This window comes from Magnolia sinica, chromosome 12 (assembly GCF_029962835.1).
Source record: "Magnolia sinica isolate HGM2019 chromosome 12, MsV1, whole genome shotgun sequence".
Taxonomy (NCBI): domain Eukaryota; kingdom Viridiplantae; phylum Streptophyta; class Magnoliopsida; order Magnoliales; family Magnoliaceae; genus Magnolia; species Magnolia sinica.
This window is the reverse complement of record NC_080584.1, coordinates 40,179,679-40,186,683: the sequence shown is the minus strand read 5'-3', so window position 1 is coordinate 40,186,683 and position 7,005 is coordinate 40,179,679. Positions and strand designations below refer to the sequence as shown.

General features: G+C 43.5%; 1 long non-coding RNA gene across 1 annotated transcript; it reads right to left on the bottom strand.

Moving 5' to 3' along the window:
• Window positions 1-2,969: 2,969 nt before the first annotated feature.
• LOC131220481 (uncharacterized) lies at window positions 2,970-3,485 on the bottom strand. The gene is made up of 3 exons (XR_009158615.1): window positions 3,439-3,485; window positions 3,220-3,328; window positions 2,970-3,030 (listed from the first exon to the last, which is right to left on the bottom strand). It is a non-coding gene; the product is annotated as an uncharacterized LOC131220481 (long non-coding RNA).
• Between the last annotated feature and the right edge of the window lie 3,520 nt (window positions 3,486-7,005).

Sequence of the window (7,005 nt, the reverse complement as noted above, 5' to 3'; positions counted from 1 at the left end):
GGCTATCCTTAAACGCTATGTGAGCTGTAGTCTCCACCTACCACCTAACGATGAAGTTTCGGACCAAGAATGGAGCCAGCCAAGTCTGGGGTGACTAGCATGAAGCTCGACAATGTTATTCAACAGCTCTCCGAGGGAAGGCGCAACGACATCAGACAATGCAAATCTCCTCTTTAGATCCCTAAGAAGATACCGTCGAAAGAGGATCACCGATAAAGGATCTCGTCGCGATACAACTCTTCGAGGTCGACCCATCCCGCACCATCCAGGTCGGGTTGCTACTCGAACCACAACTCTAGGCAAAGATAGCCGACCTGTTAAACAACATATCGACGTATTTTCTTAGTCACACTAGGATATGCCCAGAATTGATCCGAGAGTCGTTGTCCATCGACTGAATGTAGACCCCGACCACAAGCCCGTAAAGCAGAAGAGACGAGCATTCGATCCAGAAAGGTATGCGGTGATCAACGAGGAAGTTGGTAAACTCCTTGAAGTTGGATTCATCGAGGAGGTACATTATCTAGACTAGTTCGCTAATGTCATGCTAGTAAAGAAAGCCAGTGGGAAGTGACAAGTTTGTGTAGATTATACTGATCTAAATAAAGCATGTGCAAAAGATAGCTTCCGTCTCTCGAGGATCGACCAGTTTATAGATAACACTGTTGGGCACGCACTTTTTAGCTTCGGAGACGCATATTTGGGGCACAATCTGATCATCATGCATGAACACAATAAGCAGAAACAACCTTCATCACCGATAGGGGCCTGTACTACTACCAAGTAATGTCGTTTGGACTAAAGAATGCTGGAGCAACGTATCAACGCCTGGTGAACAAGATATTCGCCAATCACATTGGGAAGACAATGGAGGTTTATGTGGACAACATGCTTGTTAAGAGCTCCATGCAAAAAGACCACATTACAGACCTAAATGAGATGTTTAGGATCCTAAGAAAATATCAAATGAAGCTTAATCCGAGCAAGTGTGCCTTTGACGTCAGCTCGGGTAAGTTCCTAGGTTTCATGGTCCACTAGAGGGGGATAAAGGCCAACCTCGAAAAAATTCGAACTCTCCTAGAAATAAGTTCCCCCACCATAATGAAGGAAATTCAGCGCCTCATAGACAGAGTGACAGCTCTAAATAGATTCGTCTACCGAGCCACAGACAAGTGCTTACCCTTTTTAAGCAACTGAAAGAAAGAAAAAAAGCCAACTTGGATAGAAGAATGTGAGCAAGCATTCTAACAACTCAAAACGTACTTGGGGTCTCCACCATTACTCTCCAAGCCGGAATCTAGGGAAGAGTTGTTGCTGTATCTAATTGTATTGCCCATAACGGTTAACTCGATCCTAGTTTAAGAAGAAGGAAGTGTCCAACAACTAGTCCATTACTTGAGCAAAGCCATGGTTGATGCAGAAAAACATTATCCTGAAATAGAAAAGCTAGCTCTAGCATTGATCGTATCGTCTCGATGTAACACCCTGTGTTTTTAGGAACCGAGTATATGATCCGTTTCCCAAAAACCCGAGTGTTAACCTCAAACATTTAGTGTAAATTTGAACCGCTTATCATTAATTAGAGTCAACAGCAATGAAGCTAGAGTAAACCATGCATTGAAATAAAAATGTCCAACTATAATAAACATCCAAACGTAGCACCTATGCAGGACTTATACAATCACAAATAACCAAGTTCATTAAACAAAGCAGGAATCTATCAACTAGTGGTGGAGCTCAATATGGGCCGCAGGGACCCCGTCTAGCTCCTTAGCTACCCGATCTATTCTAGCAACCTAGTGAACAACATCGGATCACTCTATACCTGCATCAATGTTAGGTTTGATAGCGTCAATGGCTATTGCAGCGAGGAGTACCCTCTAAGATTATGCACTCATCATTCATAATCTAACATGAATAAAAATATATGAGAAATGACATTTTAATAAATGCAATTCAAGAATGATGACCATGCATTCAGAATTAAGCTAGTTAACACAATTTCAACATTAAGGGAGTGTAATGAAAATTGCAATGTAAAGGGACATGTCTAGATAGTCAAAACAGTCACTCTTACGACCTCTATAAATGACTAGAAAACCAAGCTTCAAACGTCTGTTTCACCCGAAAATCATATTGTACGTAAACACCGCAAGATGGCTAGGAAATCACTAAGCGAACACCCGCTCCACCCGAAAATCATAGTATGACTGAACACCACAAGATGAAGAGACAAGCAACATACAAACTCTAGACCACCCAGAAATCGTATCGTAAGTGAACACCGCTAGATGGCTAGGAAATCGCTAAGCGAACCCCACTCCACCCAAAAATCACATTACAACCGAACACTACAAGATGGATAGCAACCCAACATGCAAAACTCTTCTTCACCTGGAAATCATATCGTATGTGAACACTGCAAGATGGCTAGAAAATCACTAAGCGAACACCTGCTCCACCCAGAAATCACCATACGATTGAATGTCGCAAAATGAAGAGAGAATCAACTAGCCACAAAAGACACCAATGTTCAATCAAGGCCACCAAGGGCAAATTAATGGTCCAAGCCACATGGAGTAATTATGTGGTCCATCCATGTAAGGCAAAGTGTGGTCCAAGCTATATAAGGCAGGTGTGTGATCAAGCTCGTATAAGTCAAATAGGGCCCGCGAGATGGTAAGTCCTTAACATGTTATATTCAATCCATGAAATAATCACAAACAATAACATTTGGTTAATTAACAAACTCTACAACATGTGGCAACCAAATCATTCATGTTACTAGTATTAAAGAGACGCAACATTCATACGTTACATGAGCCAATCATGTACTATATTAGCATATTCATGTAATGAAATAAGTAAACTAAATAATTTAGAGTTACTAACTACATAGAATTAAAGCATCGTTCATGTCCAGGTTGATGAATTTAAGTGGGAAGCTCAAAGGGTGAGTCCTCACCTCTCAAGAGTCGAATTGGCTACAAATGTTGTTGAAATCGTTCACACATGTTCACAAATCCAATCCTACCACACATCACCATTTGTTTAGTTCGATCACCACATCATTCCCTAAGGTCAATCCTAAAGATTAGATAGTGTAGGATTTGTGTATGAAACTACGACCTAGAGAGGGTAATTCAAGCTCCAATACAAGATTGCATAGTTAAACTATTACTACATTAGGATTTAAGCTAAACTCCAAAATCGATTTACTTAGATGAGTCATGGTACGATTTGACTTTGGATCAAACCAAGTTGAAATCTCCAACCCGACCTTAACTCCCTTCATCTTGGATTTAACTTGAGCTCGGCTAGCTCCAATCTGACAAGAGGTTGGTTTATTCGTGACATTAAGAAGTCTTAACTCCTACCTTGTAATAAAATCAAACTATATAAGAATTGATTTAAATGGAAGATTTCTAGCTAACATACCTTGGTCATTGATGTCAACTAATCCCGACTTGGCTTGAATCGGGTTCCCATCGTCACGTGAAATGCATGGCCCGCCAGAAAATCTCTCCGAAGATGTGTTGGATTAGATCCCAACCTAGAGTAAACCTTAATCAATGAAAACTAGGAAGACTCCACTGAGTCAACTCTGCATTTCAACTAGGCTCCAGTTTAAACTCGGTTTTGGGCCGAGTTGACTCGACAGCCAACAAAACTCAAGCTTCTCTCTCTCCTCCTTCTCTCTCACTTTTCTTCACTTTTCATTCTTCCTTTCTTCCTCTTTTCTTTTCTTTTATTTTTCTTCTATTTTTGCTGAGTTGTCTAGCAATGTCTGGACCGAGTCAACTCAGACTCAACTCGACAGCCCCAACCTCCTCCCTCTCACTTTTCTTCCTCCCCCCCCCCCTTTTTTTTACCTTTCTTCCTCCCTCCCTCCTTCTCGTTTTCTCTCTCAGTCACTCTCCCCTCTTCTTCTAACCTCCCCCCCATTTTTTTTATATTATTTTTTTGTTTTGCACTGTCCAGCAAACCTGGACCGAGCCAGCGCCTGAGTCGCGCTCAACTCGACTAGGTCGGGTTGGTGCGACAGCAGCCCACCCAACACTTCCTTTCTCCTACTCTCTTCCTTCCCTTCTTCTTATTTACATGCTGAGACGTCCATCAAGGACATCCAACTCGGCCTGACTCGAGCTGGGTTCATCTAACTCGACAGTGAATCGGGTTTGAACCCACTCTCACTCTCTGTCTCTCTCCTTCTATTCTTTTTCTTTTTCTTTCTTCTCTCTCTCCCTCGCCTTTTCTTCTTTCTCTGTAGCGTCCCACCCTCACGACCCGGCGGATCAGTGATCTGTAGCTCGGGCAGAGCTTGTGCTCTCGGGGAAGAAGCTCCGGCTTCAATGGCAGATCGCCATCTGATGGTGTTTTCTGTAATCCGGTTGTTGTGGATTGATCAGAGGGACCTTAGGAAGCTTAAGGATGCGAAGGATCGAAGCTTCAACGAGTTTTTCTCAATGGGTTCGAAGATGGAAGAAAATGGTTTGAGTTTCGTTGGTGCGGCTACAGGGGATAGGGCAGCGCACCCTTTGCAATATAAGCTCTCTGTTTTGATGCCCTAAATCTCCCAGCAACGTCGGATGGAGGACGCACGACCAGGATTCGATCCTGTTGTCTAGTTTCTTGAAACGGTTAGTAAAACCGTGGGTTCTTACACCGGTTTTCTACAAAAAACCTAATCCATGCCAACAACAATGGATGGCTGAGATAGGCTTAAATGAAGGGCTAGGATCTCAGAAAACAACCCCACGCAGATTGCCAGTGTGGAAGGGCAAGAAAAACGGAGGTTTTCTGTTTTTAGAAAGGAGTGTGTTTGTAGCTTAATTTACAGCTGACCTTGTGTGCACACGTATGCGAGACAGCGGGTGAAAATGGATAGTGATTGGTCGTTACCATGTCCTCTACGAGATGAACGGGTCAGATCATTTGATTAATGGCAAATGGTGGGCCATCTCGCAACAAAAACGGACGTTGTTCGCAAGTCGCTCGCGGGCGGGAAGATTTCGAAAGGGAGAGAAATCCTACCCTTTTTAAGGAAGTGTTGGTCAGAGCGGGTTGACTGGGTCTCCCAGATCCAGTGCATTGCAAGCGCACGCACACTCCAAAGTGGGGCCCACTGAGGTGATCTCGACAGATCTGCCCCGGCCATCAAGTTGTGTGGGTCCTGTTAGGACAATTGGTCAAAGGTGGGGTAAATCCAAGGCTTTGGTGGGCCATACTCGATCAATTCGCGTCATCCAATCGATTATAGCCAATCCGACCGATCAAAGGGTTTTAGGAGCCCAAGGACTATCCGCCTAGTGACTTATGGTTGAGTTCGTGGCCCAATTCCTACTGTATAACCTCATATCGTTCATGCTCCCTTTCTAGGGCTAAGGATTGATGGATTCGATGATTCGGAGTTTAAACATAGGCAGTGGATGGTTTGATTTGTTTGTCAAGGGGATTAAAACTTCCAAAGTAGGTCCATGTTGAAAATTAATGGATGGATGCACTAATTCATTGTTGGTAACGATCAATCTATGGTCAGATCAATTCTTAACTTGGTAGTTAGTGACGTTCAGGGTTCCTAAGGGAATCTTAGGTGGGATTAGACGGTTACTTAAGTATTAATCAGTGGGATTGCATGGTTTTAGGTGTGAATTGATCATTGGGTCGTCCGTAATGTAGTGGATGGTAGATCTCGAATCTCGTAGTTGCTTTACGATCTCGACGGTTAGATCTTATGACTTATCAATGCAATCATTTCAGCTTCCTTCCTCAATAGTTCTAGATGTCCTCAAGATAATATAAGTAGGGATCTACCCATTGATCCTATGCTTAGAGGCTTGGATTTAAGGGCTAATTCTTATAGTCTAGTCAGATTAACATGGTAACACCCGAGTACAGGAAAGTACGGGCTGTTACACCTGATGTATTCGACCTTACTTCCAGGCCCACACCATCGTAGTCCTGACCAATTAGCCACTTCATCAAGTACTACAAAAACCTTAAGTGTCAGGGTGACACACCAAATGGGCGATTAAGCTAGGTGAATTCAACATCCTATACACCAAGAGCGAGGATCAAAGGGCAGGTTGTCGCCGACTTTATTGCAGAGTTCACTCACCCCACGCGAATGGGTCATCCAACACTCAAGGAAGTGTCGCGAGATTGGTCCTAACTTCACCTGACCAGGCGAACATCGAGTATGCTCTAAGATTCAATTTCCAAGCCTCCAAGCAGAATATGAAGCACTCCTCTTCGACTTCAGATTAGCCAAGGCAATGGGATCCAGGACATTAAAAATCCATAGCAATTCCTAGCTGGTGGTAAACCAAGTCACTGCAGAATATCAGGCTAGAGGAGAGAAAATGATTACTTATCTAACCAAAGCTTGGGAATTATTCGAAGGATTTGACAAGTATGGGATCATACTGGTCCCCAGATCAGAAAATTCCAAAGTCGACACCCTAGCTAAGTTGGCCTCATCCATCGATAATGACCTCGCTAGGACAGGACCAATCGACTTCTTGCCCAATCTAAGCATCCGCCAGCCCGACCAAAGAGAAACTCTCCCGAGAGACTGACCACCAAGCCAATCATGCGCTACCTACAATAGGGTGAGCTACTTGAGGACAAATGGGATGCTCAGAAGATCAGATACTGATATGCTTGGTACATGATACTGGGAAATGTCCTATATAAAAAGTGATTCTCACTACCATACTTAAGATGTCTACAACCCGATGAAGTTGAATATGTACTAAGGGAGATCTAGGAAGGTGTCTGCGAAAATCATTCAGGTGGACAGGCCCTAGGCCATAAAGCAATTTAACAAGGATACGATTGGTCCACAATCCATGAAAACGCAAAGCAGTTCACGTGGAAGTGCAACAAGTGCCAATGCTTTGCAACAATACCACGACAACCACCCAAGCAAATGACCCCCTGTACCTTTGCGCAGTGGGAGGTTGACATCATATGACCCCTACTAATGGGTAGGGGACAGACCAA